The sequence below is a fragment of the Giraffa tippelskirchi genome, chromosome 11 (genome assembly GCF_054371585.1).
Source record: "Giraffa tippelskirchi isolate mGirTip1 chromosome 11, T2T-mGirTip1v1.2.pri, whole genome shotgun sequence".
Lineage (NCBI taxonomy): Eukaryota > Metazoa > Chordata > Mammalia > Artiodactyla > Giraffidae > Giraffa > Giraffa tippelskirchi.
The window spans coordinates 113,276,134-113,298,950 of record NC_137285.1 but is presented as its reverse complement, the minus strand read 5'-3'; the positions used below and the strand labels follow the sequence as shown (position 1 = coordinate 113,298,950).

The 22,817-nt window shown below is 40.5% G+C and overlaps 1 protein-coding gene across 2 annotated transcripts in view; it reads left to right on the top strand.

Annotated features, from left to right (window-relative positions):
- SPON1 (spondin 1) overlaps window positions 1-22,817 on the top strand; it is a 460,458-nt gene that overhangs the window by 97,341 nt on the left and 340,300 nt on the right. The window contains exons 2-3 of one of the 2 annotated variants that reach the window (XM_081545084.1): window positions 1,260-1,398; window positions 1,539-1,691. The exons of the other annotated variant lie outside the window; for it this stretch is intronic. The gene's annotated coding sequence lies outside the window, so the exon portion shown is untranslated. The remainder of the gene's footprint in view (window positions 1-1,259; window positions 1,399-1,538; window positions 1,692-22,817) is intronic. 2 annotated transcript variants of the gene reach the window in all.

Genomic DNA, 22,817 nt, shown 5'->3' with positions numbered 1-22,817 from the left:
CTTCAGTCAACACAAAATGAAGATTAGCCCAGGTACTCAACAGTTATAACCCTGCTAACTACTCCCTTTGAGGCCTATCATGTGGGACTGTGCTGGGACCTGGGGTGGGGCAGAATCTGAAGGAGGAGAAGAAATAAGACAAAGCTGACAGATACTGTTTGACAAACAACATTAAGGTACTTACAAATCCTGCCTCCAAAATGTGGTTTCTGAACAAGGCCAAAGATATTATATTATCTATCATAAGGAGATGTTCCATTTCCCATGTAGAACCCTGCCAGGCAGTTAAATGACATAGAAAACATGATGACAGTTTGCTATGCTCCTGACCCCATTATGCAGCTGGTGCATGAAATATGTCTCCTTTGAAAATAAACAGTTATTCATCAAGTTGTCTCTTGCTAGCATGCTGTAATTATCTTTCCAAAGTTATGAATGAAATGATAGGTTCCCAACAAAAAGAGCATGATGTAAAGATGGGTTTCAGCAGCTTTAGTTTGTTTCTGAGGGAAGGTTGGGTCTGCCTCCCCCTGGGCTGATTTTGCTACTGAATACATGTCTCAAGGTGGTCAACTTCATGCTGTGAATGGGTGAGGGAGGGGCTCCTGGGGGAGCATCAGAGCTCTCAGGTACCCAACAGGGAATCATGGTCACATTTTTATGTTGGTCTGCTTCAAGGCTGAGTGAGTCCAACATTATGTCCCCAGCTTTCTGGAGGCTGAAATGGGCCCAAGGAATATGAGGCCAGATGGGAGACCAAAACTGATCCAAGGATGCAGGCATTGTCCCCAGAGCTGGCTGGATGCATGTGTGAGGGGCCTGGGCATGAACCATGAGTGTAGGAGTGGTGGCTGCTGGGCCTTGTAATATGTTACTGAAAACCAGATATTCCTTCCTTTGGTCTATGTGGTTATTACTTGATCGTGGTTATTACTTGTTCATGTTTATAGAAGCAAAACCTATCAGCTATACTCAGTAATTTCTCCTTAAAATATATTAGTGTCCCAGAGTTTGATCTAACACAGAAGCACCCCTCATTCATAGCAGGTGAGAAAACCTCCTTATTCCCTGAGACATGAACCCACTAAGCTCAACACTCTCTGAGTCTCCCCTCTGTGATGCCACAGTGAGTCTGTGCTCATCCTTTCTTCTCAGACCCCTGGCACAGGACACCCTGGAAGGGGTGTCCTTACTCTTGTCCAGGGAAAACGCATTTCATCTGGCTCTTTTCTTTTGACTTGTATCTTTTATCTCCTTAGCATTCTTGCCTCATCAAGTATTCCATCGTTGTGCAAATAAAATGCTTTGCATAGTGCCTGACACATAAGAATTCAACTCATGTTGGGCACTACTACTGTTTGCATCACCAAGAAGACGCCAGTCAACTTTTCACATGAGGTCAGTCCATATCTTCCACTTAGAACAGTGTGTTCACTGAGTAAATGCTGTTCTAGTGTTGGCTATTGTTATCCTCCCCTCTCTTCCTTCTTAACCTCATCATCATTATTATTTTTATTGTCACTATTATTTTCCACCAGGGTAAAATTTCTACAAAGAGTTCTTTAAGGTGACTGACTACTACAGTAACATACCCTGGATGAGTGAGTTAGATCTAATTATGAAGTATTTAAAGCAAAACGCAAAGTCATTTCAGAAGCCATTGTAAGCTCTGATGATAGATAATTTCTAAGGTAAGTTATCTATTTTATATATATACACACTACTGAATACAAAATAGATAACTAATAAGAACCTACTGTATGGCACAGGGAACTCTACTCAGTGCTCTATAGTGACCTATATGGGACTAGAATCTAAAAAAGAGTATATGTATGTATATGTATAACTAATTCACTTTGCTGCATAGTAGAAACTAACACATTATTGTAAACCAAACTATACTCTAATAAAAATTAACTGAAAAAAATAAAAATAAACCCCTGAAGCTCTATATCTTAGACTCTATATTCATAGTTTCTCTTTTCAGTCTAATGGCTCCTGCCCCCACTTATTCCAACCAAACTGCCGAAGATCACAAATGCCTCCCACTTTTGGGAGCTTTTAGGGGTCTTCTCCCACTCCTCTGACTTTCCCTTCACTGTTTCCCCTCTGGTCCTTCCTTTTCTATCCAGATTTCAAATTTCAGTTCTTTCCCCAATAGGGTAGCCAGATTTAGCAAGTAAATATTTTACCTGGCAACTCTAGTAGGCTCTCTTCTTGCCCATCTATGTTCTCCCTGGGAAAGCTTTTCCTTGGCTTCCCTATTCCCTCTGCAGACATGTCTCAAGGTCTCTATCACCAACTCTGCTTCCTGAGGCCCAAGCTGAGAAGTCCAGTCACCTCCTAGTTGTTTCCAGACACCTCAAACTACATATACAGTCTGCCACCTCAAAACATGCTCTTCCCCCAGTGTTCCAATCCTGGGATACAGTTTCCTTTAAAGGAAGGAGTACAGAGCTCCTCTCTCCTCTTTCCAAGCTCTTCCTTGCTTCTCCCAGAGAGGAGAAATTGATATGCATGGGTTAGATTTTAAAATCTAATCAGGCCCTATTTATTTGGGAGACATCACTATAACTTTAGAACAGGCACTGGCGAACTTTTTCTATAAAGGGCCAGATAACAATTAAGTTAGGTTTTGTGAGCTATGATCTTCTCTGTTGAAGCTAAAAACAGTCATTGACAATAGGTAATCGAATGGGCATGGCTGTGTTTCAATAAAATTTTATGTACGGTCATTAAAGTTCAAATTTTATATAATTTTCACTTGCCACGAAATATTATTCTTCTTTTCATTTTTTCCAGCTATTAAAAAATATAAAAATCATTCTTAGCTTGTGAGTCATATGAAAACAAGCAATGGGCCCTGTTTGAACCACACTCCATAGTTTGCCAACCTCTACTTAAAAAGGTATGGGTGGAATGTTCTCTATTGTTTTGCTTTCTCTGTAGGGCAAAACTTGTTTGCTGACCCAGGGCTTTCTCCACCTAAGCAGATCCGACCATTTGTCTCTTATCTGTTTCTTCCTTCTACACGTCGAAAGTGATAAGGGCCAGCAACCAGCCTAGCTGTCTTGTACTCAGGCTCTTTCTGGCTGCTTTCCACCATGTGATCAAAGCACCAAGAGATGAAACTTGAGTCTGGGCTTTGAGGGAGGAAGGAGCAGGAAAACTGGGCAGAATTCTTCACCTGCTTTACCTTGTTATTTTGCTTATTCTGTGTGTGTGTGTGTGTGTGTGTGTGTCTTCTCTCTTGGTAACTTCATAATAGGTGGCTATGGTTTAGAAAAGGATTGTGGTAGACCCTGGTTTTCTGGCTAAATACTAAATAATAGTACCCCAGTTCCCAGTACTATTTCTAACAAATAATATCATCCTTCCAGGATGCCAGCTCAAAAATATAAATCATCTTTGACTGTTTCCTGATCTGTTATCTCCATACCCAACCAATCTCAAACTGCTGTAGGCCCTGTTGCTATATTGTGTCTTAATGTTGATCCCCTCCTACCCTCTACTCCTGATGCTTTTGTAACATGCATTTGAATGGGCACGAGATAATGTTTAAAATTGCAGTGGGAGTAGGATAAATTTCTATGGTGATTATAGTATATCAGAATTTACCAGAGATTTAAATTTGTGTAGGGCAATGGTAAATAAAAAGTAATTATGGAGGGATTTCCCTGGCAATCCAGTGGTTAAGACTTTGCCTTCCAATGCAAGGGCTGTGGATTTGAGTCCCTGGTTAGGGACTTAAGATCCCACATGCCTTGCAGCCGAAAAACCAAAACCTAAAACAGTAGCGATATTGTAACTCAATAAAGACTTTTTAAAAATAATCCATATAAAAACTCTTAAAGAAAAAAAAAGTGATTATGGAGGAAAACAAGGTGGTGGCTATGAGCAGACAGATGACTGTGGCCATGGCTTCAGAAGGAGAGGCTGGCCCCACAAAGTAACAGAGATGCTGTATTGCTTGGAATGCTGCACATTCTAGGAATATGTTAGAAACCATCAAAAAAATTAATAACGCAGGCATCTGTTGGAAAAAGTGGCAGTTCTGAAGAGAGCAGTGGAGAGGCTCCTGGGATCTGAAAAGTGCTCTTCTCCTCCCTTTTCTTTTCTCAGACTTTGTATTTAGGAATATACTCACTCCTCCCCATCCCATTTAGGCAGACTTGTTAGCCTTGATTAGAAGATTTAATATCTATGGTATGTTTTCTATGTTAATTAACTTTCTCTCTATGACCTTGCGTTTAAAATATCTACAAAGAACATGGAGGACACAACCCTATTTCTTAAATATGACAAATACCCCTGGAGAAAAAAAACGGCAGCCTACTCCAGTGTTCTTGCCTGGAGAATCCCATGGACAGAGGAGCCTGGCGGGCTACAGTCCATAGGGTCACAAAGAGTCAGACACGACTGAAGCGACTTAGCACAGCACACATGACAAATATATTCCCAGATCTGTTGGGAGCAGAAGCACCACTCCAGACAAACTTTCCTTGAGAAGGAGGCCTTGAAGACTTGTGTAAAGAAGTGCCCACCCGTGTGCACTGCCATCCCGTCTCTAGTCCGGCTGCCCAGTCTCTGCCTACGCCCTAAACCCTCCTCAGCAGAGTCATCTTTTTAAAAGGACACATCTGAGCAAGCGAGTCTCCTCAGAAACTCTCAGTGGTAGAGTTCCCCTGCTGCCTACAGATAAAGCAAACTCCTGAACACGGTGTTGGAGCTCTTCCTTTGAGCTGCCTTCCACAAGCTTCCAGCCCCACCTCTGGCTGTGCCCTGTCTGGCCGCCCTGACGGTTCAGGCACTGAACCTCTGTGATACAGACTGTTCACTCGATTTCTCTACACTGAACAAATCACATACTCTTTTGCACCCGTGCTATTGCACAGCTTCCTTTATTTGAAATGTTCTCGTTCCTAGTCTCTGCCTATTAAAAGCCAACTCAGCTTTCAAGGTCAAATCCTGTCTTCTCCATGAAAGTTTCCCGCATCCTCTCAGTCTGTTTTCCACAGCACATCACCATTCCTTTGTTAAACATTTGTTCATTCTGACTTTTGTTATGTTTTAGTTTGATCACACATTTGTTCATTCCAGAAATATTTACAAATGACCTCCTGTGTGTCAAGCACTGTGTCAGGCACAGGAGATAAACTGGGAGCAAGATTGAAATCTAGCTACTCTTACTGACTGCATGGGGTGATGGGGACCATTGGTCATGGCTCCCTCTGAGCATCATGGGGTGAACTGAGATGTTCCTGGGCAGCCTGCATTAGAGAAGAATAGCAGTCAGTTTTCCTAACTCGCATGGGTTTTACTGAATGGGGTGTACAAATCTGATGGGAAAACTGAATTGCTTAGGGCAATAGAGGGAATTTTCAGTGCCTTAACAAAAGAAGACTTCTCAGAAAGTAGCTCTTCCTCTAAAGAGAAGAGGCTACACACACACAAAAATTAAAAGATCCAAGAGAAAACTGGCTTATATGTTGCTATATTGTGTGGAAGGAAATGAAATCATTCATGGGAAGTATTATTCAGCACCATGCTTAAACCATACTAAGAATCAATACCATTTAGTTGTTATTATTATTTTACCCCTTCCTCTGAGTCTCCATGAGATCTTCATTAAAATTTTTTGTCAATCCTTTGGAGCTGGTCTTTTTGTGGGGAAGGGAAGATAGGAGTCTGGGGAAAACTACTAAGTCTGGCTTTGTGGTGGGTTTAGTGGACAAATCAAAGGCTGTTTAAAGACAACCAGTCACATTTGAGTATCATATATACCATTTATTGAGTGCTTCCCTTGTGCCAGGAACTGAGCTAACAGCTTGATGTACATTATTTTATTTAATCCTCATAACACCCTATGATTTAAATGCTATTATCATCCCACATTTTATAGATGAGGAAGCTGAAGCACCAAGAGCACAAATAATTTGCTCAAAATTATACAGTAAATAAGTGGCTGGAGCTGGTACTTAAATACTAAATTTCCAAAGCTCATCCACCCTACCATTTTTCTCCTACAGTCCCTCCACTAACCATAACCTCTCCGAGGGCAGGAAAAGATAGTCTTGAGGGAGGTATGGCCTGGGACACTCTCCTCATTTTATAAAGAAGAGAAGTGACAGTATGGAAAGTTAAGTAACATAGTGAGTATCTTTTGAAATCAGAACTTCAGTCCCTATCTTCTGACCCCTACTCAAGTGCTCTTTCCGTTATAAGAGGTTGATTTTAGGTGCAAACATAAAATTCCCATGTTATGCATGATTGCTGTCTTCACTCTTGGGTTGATAGGAGCACTAAGCCCCAGCCAGGATTAGAGTCTTCTTCGATTTATGGTCTTATTCTTATTCTTTTCTGGGTTATTCAAAGGTCAGTTGAGCTAATGGATGAGGGCTGCTTTGCCGTCTATGTTCAATTTAAAATGCATGATGCCTGTCAGACTTATTTTTAAAAGGGAGCTCTCATTGAGGCAAGGATGCTATTTTAGAGATGATTCTATGATTGGTTTTAGAGAATAGATCAGATACAATTCAGAAAGATAGTGTTGAAATTCATGACATGTGAAGAAAAAGGGACCTAAATTCTCAAATGAACTCCTGATAAGAACAGAAAGAATCGCTGAAATATTTCACCAAAGTCTTTTGAGGCCATTAAGAAAGTGCCCAGTCAGGGCTGAAAAGTGCCTTAATGGTTATTTCTTTATGGCAATTGAATTATAGCAGCAATCTCCACCTAACTTGAATCACATTGAAGCAGGTTATTTTAAAAATTAGATACAAGTGTTCTGGTTTAAAAGGTGGTTGGCTAGTAACCCTTGACATAACCTCTTCCAAGCTCCCAATAAAAGTCTATGAAACAGAGAAAATGTCAAAAATGCATTTAAACAACTGCAGACTAGGACTGACAAACTGCTGCTGGAATCTGGGACTAATTAACACTGACTTCAGTGCCAATGAAACTGGCTTCAGAATAACGATCCTGTCCTACCCTGCTCTGTTATTAGAAACAGAGCAAGTCTGCTAGACTGAAAGCAATAATAATAGTATTTAACATTGTTGAAAGATAAACTGAGGCAGATTAAAAATTTTAAGAGTTTGAGCAAAAGTTGATTGTAATTGGGCAATGCCAAACCAGAAGTGGTTAGTAATCCACTGACAGGAGCTAGAGGCAAGAATTTTATAGAGAAGATGCAGAACAAAACAAGGAAACTGCTTGGTTGGCTATAGCTTCAGCAGTTGTATTGTTTGGGAAAGACTTTCACTTTTGTGATTGGTTATTTTTCTTATCCTTGAGGAACTGACTCTGACATAGGTTTTGGTTTTCTTATGAAGGCTAACAGGGCACTAGAGCCAAGTCAGTCTAATGGCCTCCTTGTTTGATGACTTGAATAACACTTATTGAATGCTGACCTTGTGAAAGGTACTGATCCAAGCATTTCACATGAAATTAAATCATTTAACCCTCTCAACAGCTCTGTGAAGTAGGAAATATTATTTGTTCTATTCTGCAGATGAGGAAACTGAGGCATAGAGAGACTATGATTACAAACATAAGAAGAAACTGATAGTTGCATAATTTGGGAGTGACTTCTGCAGGAGACTTGGGTTCGCTCTCTGGGTTGGGAAGATCCCCAGGAGGAGAGCATGGCAACCCACTCCAGTATTCTTGCCTGGAGAATCCCATGGACAGAGCAGCCTGGTGGCTACAGTCTATGGGGCTGCAAAGAGTTGGACACAATCGTGCAACTAATACTTTTTCTGCAGACAACTTAGAACCAAAAATACTCTCACAAAATTGGGGTTATGCAGGGATGGGGGGAAGCTCAAGAGGGAGGGGATACATGCATCGTTACAGCTGATTCATGTTTTATGCAGCAGAAGACAACACATATTGTAAAACAATTATTTTTCAATTAAAAATTCAAAAACTGAGATTATAGAGAATTTGAATACATACATATTATAATATATACTATGAACAAAAATCTACCATTTAGTAAAATGTTTGAGAAAAATTTACAAAACTGATCTCGTATTAAACCACAAAGGAAAGTTCAATAAATCTCAAAAAATAGAAATTCTAATAATAACTACCTTCTCTGCCTAAAATCAAGAAATCTAGAAATCAAGAAAAAAAAGTTTAAAGAAAAAGCTCTCAACCTTATTAAAGTGAAACGCACTCTCCTAAACAAACAAATAAGCAAAAACTGTCATTAAGAAAGGAAATCAATGGTGCAATTGTAGGCCATTTAGAAAACTGCAATGAAAACACATTAAATCAAAACCCATGGTATGTTGTCAAAGCTATCCTCATAGGAAAATTCATAGCATAAAAGGAACTCATTGTTTAACAACAACAAAATAAAATAAACCTTCTTTGACTCAACTTAGAAAACAGCAAGATAAATAATAAAGAAGCAGAAACAAACATTATGATGTTGATATATGTGGTGAAGACTGTAGGGTGATTTTTCTTAACTTTATTTTCTCTTGCCTTCTTTTATAGAAGATAGGGAGTGAATTAAGTAACTTCTTAGGACTCTTTGTAGGTGGAAGAGGCCATGTGAAATAAATCTTACCACTGAGGTATCAGTGGAGGACAATTGAGGGAGCTTCTTGGAGCACTCTTGCTTTAATGATACAAAGGGATACTGACAGAGCTGATTCAATGCTTTCTCTTTTCCCTTTCCCTGACCGCATTTTCTGCCTTGAATGTGTCTCTGATGTCTGACATAACAGTCATCTTGTAACCAGTCAGTCACAAACATGAGGTGGGAAGTCAATGGCTAGGGACAGTGAATTGAAAAAACAGAGTGGGTCTGGATGCCTGACAGTACTGTTGAGTAGCTGAATAATGCTAGCAACCATCTACTTCTGAGCTCATTGTTATGTTAGAAAAATCAATGTCTATTTGTTGAAGTCACTGTTAGTTGCATTTTCTGATGCAGGCAGCTAAATACATACTTCTAAAGACATAAAAATCAAAGAACAGATTCTGAAAATAGAAACAAAACCTCTGGCAAATTTAATTTTTAAAAATAATTTTTTAAAAGCAAATGAATAAAAATAATAGTCCAATGTATCATAAATACAGAAAGAATGTCCTGCTAATAAAATTGACAACCTCAGAATGAATCTTTTGGTATAGAAAAAATAAATGAAAAATAATTATTGTGCATTCAGGTTTTTTTTATTTCCATCTAATTATTGTATTAGGCATTGGTTAGGAAAATGGAGTACTCCGGGTGGTTTAGATAGAACATGATTTAGGGCAGGGAATATATGCTTAAAAAACTATGAGGTAACACACACACACAAACACACACACCTCTTTGGAAGAAGCAGAGAAGCAAAAGCCAGGGAAGATGACTGACAGCACTCAGATTCTGGACAGGAAATCTGCCATTTCAGGAAATCTGCAATTGCAAGACGCCAATCCCTGCCAATGGTCACAGCTGCATGGAGCACATCATGATGTCTATTATCACCCTGCTTATTTAACTTCTATGCAGAGTACATCATGCAAAATGTTGGGCTGAATGAATCACAAGCTGGAATCAGGTTTGCCAGGAGAAATATCAACAACCTCAGATATGCAGATGATATCACCCTAACAGCACAAAGCAAAGAGGAATTAGCCTCCTAATGAAGGTGAAAGAGGAGGGTGAAAAAGCTGACTTGAAACTCGACATTCAAAAAACTAAGATCTTGGCATCTAGTCCCATCACTTTATGACAAATAGATGAGGAAAAAGTGCAAACAGTGACAGATTTTATTTTCTTGGGCTCCAAAGTCACTGCAGACAGTCACTACAGCCACAAAATTAAGATGCTTGCTTCTTGGAGAAAAAGCTATGACAAACCTAGATAGCATATTAAAAAGCAGCTATGGTTTTTCCAGTAGTCATGTATGGATGTGAGAGTTGGACCATAAAGAAGGCTCAGCACTGAAGAATTGATGCTTTGGAATTGTAGTTCTGGAGAAGACTCTTGAGAGTCCCTTGGATAGCAAAGAGATCAAGTCGGTCAATTCTAAAGGAAATCAAACCTGAATATTCATTGGAAGGTCAGATGCTGAAGCTCCAATACTTTGGCTACCTGATACAAAGAGCTGATTCATTGGAAAAGACTGATGCTGGGAAAGACAGAGGGCAAGAGGAGAAAGGGGTGACAGAGGATAAGAGTGTTGGATGGCATCACTGACTCAATGAACATGAGTTTGAGCAAACTCTGGGAGATAGTAAAGGGCAGGGAAATCTGGTGTGCTGCAGCCCATGGAGTGGCAGAGTTGGACACAACTGAGTGACTCAACAACAACAACCAAGATAGATGGCCCAGGAGTCAGGGAAGCTGAAGATGTTGGCCACCAGGAACTTGGAGTGCTGTGACTCAGCTGCTGTCCCTCCCCATTCAGGAGAGCCTGCAGAGCAGTGACAACACTGAGTAGGATCAATGCCTTGTGCCTGGCACTGACCTATGAGTGTATGAGAGTATGGCTCCCACTACACTTCCCCTTCCCAGTCTCACATGATTGTCTCTTGTGGTCCAGCTAACCCAGAAGTATGCACAGAAGGGAATTCTGGAAACAGTCCTAGCTAAACTAAGCTGATACAGTACAAATCCACCTCAGAGTTGCAAAAGGAAGTTCAGTTCAGTTCAGTCACTCAGTCGTGTCCAGCTCTTTGTGACCCCACGGACTGCAGCACGCCAGGCCTCTCTGTCCAAAACCAACTTCTGGAGCTTGCTCAAACTCATGTCTATGGATTCGGTGATGCCATCCAACCATCTCATCCTCTGTCATCCCCTTCTCCTCCTGCCTTCAATCTTTCCTAGCATCAGGGTCTTTTCCAGTGAGTCAGTTCTTCGCATCAGGTGGCCAAAGTATTGGAGTTTCAGCTTCAGCATCAGTCCTTCCAATGAATATTCAGGACTGATTTCCTTTAGGATGGACTGGTTTGATCTCCTTGCAGTCCAAGGGACTCTCAAGAGTCTTCTCTAACACCACAGTTCAAAAGCATCAATTTTTTGGTGCTCAGCTTTCTTTACAGTCCAACTCTCACATCCATACATGACTACTGGAAAAATCACAGCTTTGACTAGATGAACCTTTGTTGGCAAAGTAATGCCTCTGCTTTTTAATAAGCTGTCTCGGTTGGTCATAGCTTTTCTTCCAAGGAGCAAGCATCTTTTAATTTCATGGCTGCAGTCACCATTTGCAGTGATTTTGGTGCCCCAAAATATAAAGTCTGTCACTGTTTCCACTGTTTCCTCATCTATTTGCCATGAAGTAATGGGACCAGATGCCATGATCTTAGTTTTCTGAATGTTGAGTTTTAAGCCAACTTTTTCACTTTCCTCTTTCACTTTCATCAAGAGGCTCTTTAGTTCTTCTTCACTTTCTGCCATAAGAGTGGTGTCTTCTGCATATCTGAGGTTATTGATATTTCTCCTGGCAATCTTGATTCCAGCTTGTGCAAAAGGAAAAATACATATAATTGCAAAATAAAGTACTAAGAGAATTATTTGCCACAACTATATCAGCTTTATTCCAGGAAACAAAGATAGATTCACACTGGAAAAATGTATTAATGTAATGACATCAGTTCGACAATCTTAGTAAGAAAAACTGTATGATAGACTGAATAGACAACAAAAATTAGTTCAGAAAAAATTCCACATTCATGCCTGATTAAAAAAATCCATCCTCATAGAAATCTAGGAATAGGAAGATACTCTCTATAATCTATAGTATCTCATATTGACAGCCTGTATCATCCTTAATGTTGAAACCAGAAACATTCCCATTAAAACCAGGAAGAAGCAGAAATGCTGGATGTCTGTATTATTATGTGGCACTATTGAAGAATTTTATCTGGTGCTAGAAGACATCAGACAGAAATAAAAGGTAAAATTATTGGAAAGGAATAGTCAAAATTACTGTTATTTGCAGACACTAAGATTATATATCTTTAAAATATGCAGAGAAATTAACTGAAATCTCTTAACATTAATTCATAAGTAAAATGCTAGCATACAAGAAAAATGTACATATCTAATAGCTTTCCTCTGTGCTAGCAATACTCCTACAAAATATAATAGAGGACAGAGTTAAACAACAATATAAGTTAAAAAACATTAAATCCCATGACACTGGCATTTCTGATGAATACAAATCATTTATTGTGTTGAATGTCTCCTAGTTTTGGTTTGTCTGATTTTTCTCATGATTAGATTCAGGTTATGCATTTTGATTTTATTTTCTTGAGCTCCAAAATCACTGTGGATGGTGATTGCAGCCATGAAATTAGAAGACATTTGCTCCTTGGAAGGAAAGCTATGATAAACCTAGACAGTGTATTAAAAAGCAAAGACATCACTTTGCCAACAAAGGTCCAGATAGCCAAAGCTATGGTTTTTCCAGTAGTCATACATCGATGTGAGAGTTGGACCATAAAGAAGGCTGAGCCCTGAAGAATTTATGCCTTCAAATTGTGGTGCTGGAGAAGACTCTTGAGAGTCCCTTGGGCAACAAAGAGATCAAACCAGTCAATCCTAAAGGAAACCAACTCTGAATATTTGGAAGGACTGATGCTGAAGCTGAAGCTCCAATACTTCAGCCACGTGATGTGAAGAGCCAACTCATTGGAAAACACCCTGATGCTGGGAGAGATGGAGGGCAGGAGGAGAAGGGGACGACAGAGAATGAGACAGTTGGGTGGCATCACCGGCTCAATGGGCATGAGTTTGAGCAAATTCCAGGAATTAGTGAAGGACAAGGAAGCCTGAAGTGCTGCAGTTCATGGGGTCACAAAGAGTTGGACACAACTTAGCGACTGAACAACAACAATGCATTTTGGGCAGGAATATCTCAGAAATGACGTTGTGTTCTTTTTCTTGCATCCTCTTGTGAGGAACATGATGTCAGTTGCACCATAATTTTCAAAAAATATATTTACTTATTTATTTAGCCTGCACTGGGTCTTAGTTGCAGCATGTGAGATGTTTTTAGTTGCAACATGTGGGATCTAGTTCCATGATCAGGGATCAAACCTGGGCCCCTGCATTGGGAGCTTGGAGTCTTAGCCACTGGACCACCAGGAAAGTCCTTGTCCCATCATTGATGAGGCTAACTTGTATCTCTGTTAATGTGGTGTCTACAAGTTTTCTCTTCTATAAAGTTGTTATTTTTTCTTTTATAGTTATTAAGCATCTTGCGGGAATTTATTTTGAGATCATCCAAATATCCTATTTCTCATCAAACTTTCACCCATTGTCAACTATTTTATATGATAATGCTGACAAGAATGTGGTGAGATGTATGTTTATACGCAGTGCAGATGCAAGTATAAATAGATCACAGTCTCTGAAAAGCTACTGAGGGATCCTTATGAGGAATTTTAAAAATTGTCATAATCTTTGATCTAATAATCCAACTTCTAGGAATCTATTCTAGGAAGGATGAAAACCAGAAGTGTGGTCAAAGAAGCAAGGCTTTTATGCCAGAAATATTTATAAGAGTGAAAATTTGGTAACAAGATAAATGTGGAACCGTAAATGGATGGATAAATAAATTAGCTCTATTATAAAGAAATAATATACTATCGATTATAGTATTCTTTGGAGACTAATGGAAAAAAGTCACTAAATAATATTGTTTGAAGACTGAATTTTAAGCTTCATGTACAGTGTATGGGCTTCCCAGATGGCAGTAGTGGTAAAGAACCTGCCTGCCAATGCAGGAGACATAAGAGACTTGGGTTCGATCCCTGGGTCAGGAAGATCCCCCGGAGGAGGGCATGGCAACCCCCTCCAGCGTTCTTGCCTGGAGAGTCCCGTGGACAGAGGAATCTGGTGGGCTATATATAGCCCATAGGGTCGCCAAGAGTCAGACATGGCTGAGCGACTGAGCATGCACAGTGTATACTTACAGGATCTCAATCTTTCAGAAAAAAAACCACCAATATTTTAATTGAATTTTTCCAAAGGTAGTTTTACAGGTAATTTTTATTGCTTCTTTTATTTTTCTGCATTTCCCCAGTGTCCTACAGTAATATATTTATGCACCCTTTTTACAATTGAAAATATCTTAATAAAAAACACTGTGTACAAATTAATTTTCCTACACGTTTTTCTTGTATAAATTTATGATCAATAAGTTACCTCCTCTGGAGTCAGCAACAAAGAAACAATAGAACAGCTGACAAAGCAGGTAAAATCACTTTGATGTGTTTGATTGTCATCAAAATGTGACCTGTAATACTGTATGAGTGTATCCATCTGGTCAGACCATTTTATTTATTAAGCAAATATTTTATAATTTACAATAAATTTTCATATACATTATATCATTTATTAATTGCTGAGCTATTTTAGGTCCTTTCATTTATTTATTTATTTTTAACTTTTTATTTTGTATTGGGATATAGCCAATTAACAATGTTGTGAAAGTTTCAAGTGAACTGCAAAGGGACTCAGTCATACATATACATGTATCCATTCCCCCCGCCCCAATCCCCCCCATCCAGGCTGCCACATAACACTGATCAGAATTCCATGCTACACAATAGGTTACTTTATGTCATTTTAATCTGACCATGGAGAAAACCTTAAAAATTTCACTGAAAACTGAAGTCAGCTCTTTCAACCTCTCTTTCCTTGCTGTAAGCACACTGTGCTAGCTAGAAAGGGCTGAGGCCTGAGACTCCAAAGGCTAGGGTCTGATTACCTTTCTGCTCCCTATCAGTAGTGTGCAGTCACTTAGCCTGTGAGTACTGCATTTTCCTTGTCTTCAAAACAAAGGATTCCTAAGGTTTCATTTATCTGTGTTAGGCTATGATTCTGAGATGATGTGTCAGTCCCTTCCATGTCCCATATGCTGTAATATCAGTAAACATCAATTCTCTTTCAGTGTGTCTGCAAACATCATCCCACAAATGTACCTTCATAAGTTCATGTTGGAAGAGGACTGCATTTTGTTTTGCCTTGATAATCATAAGCACTGGGCAAAACTGCCTTTTCATTTCTCTGGACACATCCGACTTCTCTCTTGCATGGCCCATTCTTCCATGTTGACTCCCTTCTCACGCTAGACCTCTTGAAAGACTCTTAGCCACACAGAAGCTGAAGGAACTTTATACATAAATGCACAGCTATTGGGCATTATGCAAGGGGGAGAGCCACAGTACTCCAAGCTCAAAAAACAATGTCTCAAATAAACACTTCCCAGCCAGTTGGGGGAAATAAGGGGCAAGGGAAGTTCATGCTCCCGATTCCTCAAGGAGACCATGCCTTCAGCAACTATTTACAAGAATATACTTTTCAATTGACCCTCACAATAAACCCTGTTCCTCCCAGTAAGAGCTGTAGCACTTTTACGAAAACAGGCTCCTTATACAACATAGTTTAATTCCTGACTTTCTTCATCTGAGACCTGTTTTAGATAAGGCTTTCTAGCTTTGCCAAGTTTTTATGGCTTCCAGTAGTCTTTGTGAAACCAAGATTTGGGAACTGAATATTTATTGAGGGCCAACCCACAGTATGGCTAAAGCCATTTATAGCAATTAACCCACAACAATCTTGTGAGCTATCTTATCCTCATGTCACCAAATGAGAAAAGTGTCTCAAAGGTTAAATTAATCACCCTAGGTCATAGAGGTAGAGAGATTTGCCTGACAGAATCTGATCTTTCTACTGCACCATGGTTTGCCCGATCTGGGGAATTCTGGGTGAGGTTTCATCCATCTTCATTCTGTTGCTATAAGATCATTTATTCATTCAGCAAACACTGACTGAGTGCCCCCTTTTGTGTTGATGTCTTTGTCTGTTTTGGCTGCCATAAAATAATACCACAAATCTAATGCCTTATAAACAACAGAAATTTATTTCTCACAATTTCAGAGGCTAGAAGTCTGAGCTGAGGGTGCCAGCACAGTCAGATCTGGTGAGGGTGCCCCTCCAGGTGGCAGACTGCCAACTTAGTCACATGGCAAAAAACAGAGAAAGCAAGCTGTCTTCTGACTCTTACAAGGGCACTGATCCTATTTGTGAGGACTCCACCAGTATGACCTCATCTAATCGTAATTAGAGTTTGGAAAACTCAGCAGTGGCCACAGGACTGGAAAAAGTCAGTTTTCATTCCAATCCCAAAGAAAGGCATTGTCAAAGAATGTTCAAACTACTGTACAATTGCACTCATCTCACATGCAAGCAAAGTAATGCTCAAAATTCTTCAAGCCAGGGTATGTGAACCGTGAAATTCCATATTTTCAAGCTGGATTTAGAAAAGGCAGAGGAACCAGAGATCAAATTGCCAACATCTGTTGGATCATCAAAAAAGCAAGAGAATACCAGAAAAACGTTTACTTCTGCTTTGTTGACTACACCAAAGTCTTTGACTGTGTGGGTCACAAGAAACTGTGGAAAATTCTTAAAGAAATGGGAATGCCAGACCATCTTACCTGCCTCCTGACAAATTTGTATGCAAGTCAAGAAGCAACAGTTGAAACCGGACATGGAACAACAGACTGGTTCCAAATTGGGAAAGGAGAACATCAAGGCTGTATACTGTCACCCTGCTTATTTAACTTATATGCAGAGTACATCATGAGAAATGCTGGGCTGGATGAAGCACAAGCTGCAATCAAGATTGCTGGGAGAAATATCAATAACCTCAGATATGCAGATGGTACCACCCTTATGGAAGAAAGCAAAGAACTGAAGAGCCTCTTGATGAAAGTGAAAGAAGAGAGTGAAAAAGTTGGCTTAAAACTCAGCATTCAGAAAACTAAGATCATGGCATCTGGTCCCATCACTTCATGGCAAATAGATGGGGAAACAATGGAAAGAGTGAAAGACTTTATTGTTTTGGGCTCCAAAATCACTGCAGATCGTGACTGCAGCCATGAAATTAAAAGATGCTTGCTCTTTGGAAGAAAAGCTATGACCAACCTAGACATCATTAAAAAGCAAATACATTATTTCCTGACAAAGGTCTGTCTAGTCAAAGCTGTGATTTTTCCAGTAATCATGTATGGATGTGAGAGTTGGACTATAAACAAAGCCGAGCGTCGAAGAATTGATGGTTTTGAACTGTGGAGTTGCAGGAGACTCTTAAGAGTCTGTTGGACTGCAAGGAGATCCAATCAGTGAATCCGAAAGGAAATCAGTCCTGAATATTCATTGGAGGGACTGATGCTGAAGCTGAAACTCCAATACTTTGGCCACCTGATGTGAAGAACTGACTCATTTGGAAAGACCCTGATGCTGGGAGAGATTGAAGGTGGGAGGAGAAGGGGACGACAGAGGATGAGATGGTTGGATGGCATTACTGACTCGATGGACATGAGTTTGAGCAAGCTCTGGGAGTTGGTGATGAACAGTGAAGCCTGGCATGCTGCAGTCCATGGGGTCACAAAGAGAGACTGAAATAAATGAATGAATCCTAGTTACCTCCCAAAGAGCTTTCCTTCTAAAAACATCACAGTGGTAGGGTGGATTAGAGCTCAACGTATGAACTTGGAGGGGATGAATATAGACATTTAGTCCATAATAGTCAGGAACCATATTAAGCCCTGCATGCATGCTAAGTCACTTCAGTCGTGTCTGACTCTTTGTGACCCTGTGGACTGTAGCCTGCCATGTTCCTCTGTCCATGGGATTCTCCAAGCAAGAATACTTGAGTGGGTTGCCATGCCCTTCTCCAGGGGATATTCCTAACCCAGGGATTGAATCCTAGTCTCTTATGTCTCCTGCATTGGCACATGGGTTCTTTACCACTAATGCCACCTGGGAAGCCCGTACTAGGCTCTGGGAATTTATTATTGAAGTAAAAAGAAAATGTTGCTCCATCTATTGGAGCTTATCTTCCAATGGGAAGATATATAATAAACAGAATAAGTAAGTAAAATACCTAGTGTAAGCAATGATACGTGTTAAGGAGAATGGTGGCATCAGTTGACAGAGATCAGTTTTGGACACAGTTAATTCTGAAATGTCTGTTAGATATCCAAATGAAGGATGAACTAGGGGACAGTTGGGAATATGGGTCTGGAGTTCAAGGTAGAGGTGAGTGAAAATACCTCACCATAAAACAAGAGTCAGAGGAGAAATCCTAGGATTTCTTCTATTTGTAGCTTAATAAATCCCAGCCTTGACCCTGTTGCAAAGTCTGAGTGCAAAGACCTGGATGTAAGAGAAATGATGTGTGTGTGGGCAACTAAAAGATGCTCAGTATGGCTGGACTGGGATGTGAGGGAGGTGGATAAAGAAGGGACTGAGAGTGACCAGAGGAAAAATGGAAAGGGTCATAAGGAGATTAGACTTTGTTCAGAGGAGAATACGAAAGTGGTTAAAGGAGAGAAGGTGAGTGTTTTTGAGACAGAACTCTGGCTGCCATGAAGACTGAACAAAAAGGCAAGACTGAGGATGGGAGGCCCAACCAGAATCTGTTGCAGGAACTCGGGAGAGAGAGATGGGCAGCCTTAACCAAGGCAGTGGCAGAAAATGGAGGAAAGTAAGTGGGGTGGGGTCCAGTTAGGTTTGGAAATAAACAGAGGGCTAGGGTGAGAAGGGAACTGGGATGCCCGGCTCCCTTTCTGGCCTGGGCACCTAGGTAGATGGCAGTGCACTTACCAATATGGAGGTTCAGAAAGGGAAACTGATTTGGAAAAGCCAAAAGGGAGTTTAGTTTTGCATGTGTTGTGTTCGAGGTAACAGTTGTGTGGATCTGAAAGTCATGAGTGAAATCAGAAATATATTTGGAACACATACACACACACATACCCAGGGCTAGTGTAGCTCATGCAAAGTGAAGGGCACTGAACCCTAAGGAACTCTGTATTATCCACATGCACTATTTAGTTTATCTATTTAACAACCCTGTGAATTGGGTTTTATCTTGTCAGTTTTCTCCAGAATCCATTGATTAGACAACCAGAGGCATTTCCCAGCTCTCACCTTGTGATCCTATGTCAAGTCTGCTTACATGTGAGTTACACGCTTATTACATGAGGAGTACCTGTTGTACGAAAGCATGTGGAGAAAGCCTGAATGCTACCATGAAGTCTTTTTTTTTTTTTTTTTTTTTCTGCTAGATCATGCAACATCTTAAACACAGGTTGAAGTGAGAAACTCCCCATTTCTAAGACTTTTGAGGCAAAGATATCTGGGCTGCTGCTGCAGTTCAGATTGAGAACCAGGAAAGTTATCAACATGGTAAAAGTCAAGCTATGAAACCACAGAGATCAGATAGTATGTGGAGGTTTTAATACATGAAAATGGTCTTTTGATCAGTTAAGGTGACAAAAAGTAACATTTCCAGTGTTCCTTCCAGTAAAGTAATTAATTTGTTAGGAGAAAAGGTGGTCAGACAAAGAATCATTCCACAAAGAGAAATCACAAAATGTACTTTGTTATTACTTTTTAGCTTTCTTGTAGGAGTTCACAGGAGGAAAGGGAAAATATTTCTATAGACTCGAGAACCTTTCCAACTGGGCTGATCCCAAATACATAAAACAGAATAGAGGCTTTTGAAAGGAACTTTTAAAAATAATGGGTAAGTGGGTTTTTTTTCCATGAAAAATTGTTATACTCTGTGATTTTAAAATACCTTAAATCCCCAAACAGAAATCCACTGAAATGCAGTAATTTGATTGTAGGATACACTGAAAATAATATTTAGCCCAGTGACTGTGCATCAAAGTCAGAAAGATTATATGCTAGAGTGGCACGTGGAGCCTGTTCTGTGGTCTGCACAACTGACTGTTACAGAGCACCTTGGGAGAAAGCTCGATGCTTTCAATGCCATTGTATAATTATTCATATTCAGCTTAGCCATGAGATATGACTCTTACATTTATATAAAGGAGAAAAGAAAGTCATTTTCTAAGTTTGTTTCCACAGCAACAACGTTCCATATTTTCTTCTGTGTCTAAACATGAACAAGCTTCAACTAGAGGGAATGTGATGGGTAAGAATCCTTGTATTCTATTCCAAGTTAATCACTAAAGGGATGTTTTGTTGTTTAGTCACTAAGTCGTGCCTGACTATTTCACAGTCCTATGGGCTGTAGCCCTCCAGGTTCCTCTATCCATGGGATTTTTCAGGCGAGAATATTGATGTGGGTTGCCATTTCCTTCTCCAGGGGATCTTCCTGACCCAGGAATTGAACCCCCGTCTCCTACACTGGCAGACAGATTCTTTACCACTGAGCCAGCAGGAGTCCCAAAGGGATGTTACCTATACACATCAATTATGCATAATAGCCTGTAGCTCTGGGAAGCCTGCCTCACAGGTAATGAACATTAAGTTAAAATAAACTTTGTTAAGCTCACAAGAATCATCCTGACCAGGCCCACCTGTGAATGGTTGCAGGCAATTAGAAATTAACACCTCCCCTTCTGGAGTCTGGCCGGAACCAGAACTTGAGCCCCTCCTCTTTCAGTATAAAAGAAGACGGATTCCTAACTCCGGAAAGATGGTTCTTTGGGACACTATCCCGTTATCTTCTGGGTCTGCTGGCTTTCCAAATCAAGTCGCAATTCCTTGCCCCAACAACTCATCTCTTGATTTATTGGTCCATTGTGCAGTGACCAGTATAAGCTTGGACTCAGTAAAAAAAATTTGGGAGAGCCAGCCAGGAGACTAACTGGCTCGTGGCCAGCCAACCCTGGTTAGGGAATTTTCCAGTAAGGCCCTAGCAGCTGCTGGGACCACTTGTCTTGAGGATCCGCCCTTCAGAATTTCCTAAAGCAGCACTGACTGCCCCAGTACATGGCAATTGGAATAAGGAATCAACATTTGGTAGTCAACGGGCTCAATGCAGTAGGGTAAGTCGCTCCAGTGTGTACAACTGGAAAGTGTGTTTTCTTTCTGTTTGGGGATTTTTATCTGGAATAAGCCAATTTGCTTTGTATTGTGTACTGGTTTGTTTGTTTCTTTGGATGCTAGCATTTATTTGAATTATTTGTTTTGTCTGTCTTTAAAAATTGAAGGACGTTTCAACTATCCCTAAAGTCCTTGAGCCACCATTTAGATAAGTGTTCTGATTACAGCTATGAACCCATGACTTAGGGGAAGATAAAGGGTTTGTGGCCACAGTACCTGTTGGGATCTCCACTAGGGGGTTAGTCAGGTTTATTCTGGGGCTCTGTGCGCCATGTTGCCACCCATGCTGTGTTGATTACGTTGATTGTGTTCTCCGGTGTTGTTGGTGTATGTAAAATCCCAAAACCAAACTTAAGGGTTTATTTAGGGTTTTCTGTTTGTTCTTTGAGTTTTTTGGTCCATTTTGCTTTGGTGTCTTTTCACCATTTACAGCCAAATCAGTTTTGTGATATTTAAAACCTTTACTGATGTCAAATGAAGGAACAAGAAAAAAAACCACCTGTCTGCTCTTGGCCGAGAGCTGGACATTCCCAGGGAGAAGGGAAAGGCCCCACTTGGTTCCACCAAAAGCGCCAGCCCAGAATTCAGTCCTGTTGGTTGATGCCGAAGCAAAATGATTAGAGAAAACCAGTTGCTATTTATGGTTTCACAATAAAATCCTGAAGGATGGCGGCCTTTGAGTGGCTCTATACAATCCCGCAATTAGAGCTGTTCTGTGAAAAAGTGTGGAAGAATGATGAAATCCTCTGTGTGCAAGCATTTGTGCTATTATTATACATCAGGAAAAGTGAGAAAAGGAAGGGAATGAGCAAGAGGGTTTGTTGCCTCAAACCTTAACTCCTTCAGCTGAGCTAGCGGTCCCTCTGCTCTGCTATACCAGTATATCCACCCCTCCCACCTCCTCCCATTCCTACCCAGCCCCAGTTCCTGACACTGGGGCTCAGGAAGGAAAGAAAATAGGGCAACAAAACCTTAAAAACCAGGATTGAAGTGTGAAGAAATGCCAAGGGGAGTTCATTATAGGGACAAATTAGAAAATCCAGTGTTAGTCCCTGGAGCACAGGGACCTGGTCTGGAGTGTCCATCTAAGAGCCATCAGAGCACCTGATTTGGACCAGAAGCCACTCCTGGGGCAGGGCAATTTCTCTTATGTGGCTATCTCATAGGAGGCCTAAAGGCAAATGGCCAGCCTGCTAGGTTTCTCAGACTTGTTTAATTGGAAAGATGGTAACCCTTCTTATAGGGAGGGTTCTCTCCAAACGCTTAATAGAAGTGGTGCTGCCCACTACCCTTCATGGGCAGGCATACACATTCTTCTCAGTATAATGCTTATAGGAGATGAAAGGAGAATGGTCATTGATAAGACCAGGGAAGAAACATGCCAGCTCTACCTAATAGACCCAGATGGCGCACCTGAAGCCCACTTGGCATTACCCACATCTGAACCAAATTGGGACCTCAAGTAAGAATGCCCTAATTGCATTCCCATAAGTGCATCTTGGTAAGGCTTTGAAAAGGGGAGCCAAAGCAAAAGAGTTTGAATAAAATTCAAGAAATTCAGCAAAAACAAAATGAGGATCCCTCTGAACTTTTGGAAAAGATTTATCAGGCCTACAGGCATCATAGTGATGCAGATTCTGCAGTCCCTAAGGATACTAGGATGGTAATTTGACCTTTTGGGGGCAAAGCATCTCAGATATCAAAAGAAATTTGCAAAAATTAGATGGTGCATTTGCAATGAACCCTTCTCAATGGAGGAGGGGGTGACTGTGTTATGCCATTTTATATAAGGGACTTGAGCATCTCTGAATTTTGGTATCTGCAGGGGGTCCTGGAACCAATGCCCCCCATGGATACAGAGGTGAACTGTATGTACTATAATAGAGGTACATTTGGATTTATAAGAGGGATCAAGTAATGCGTGGATGAA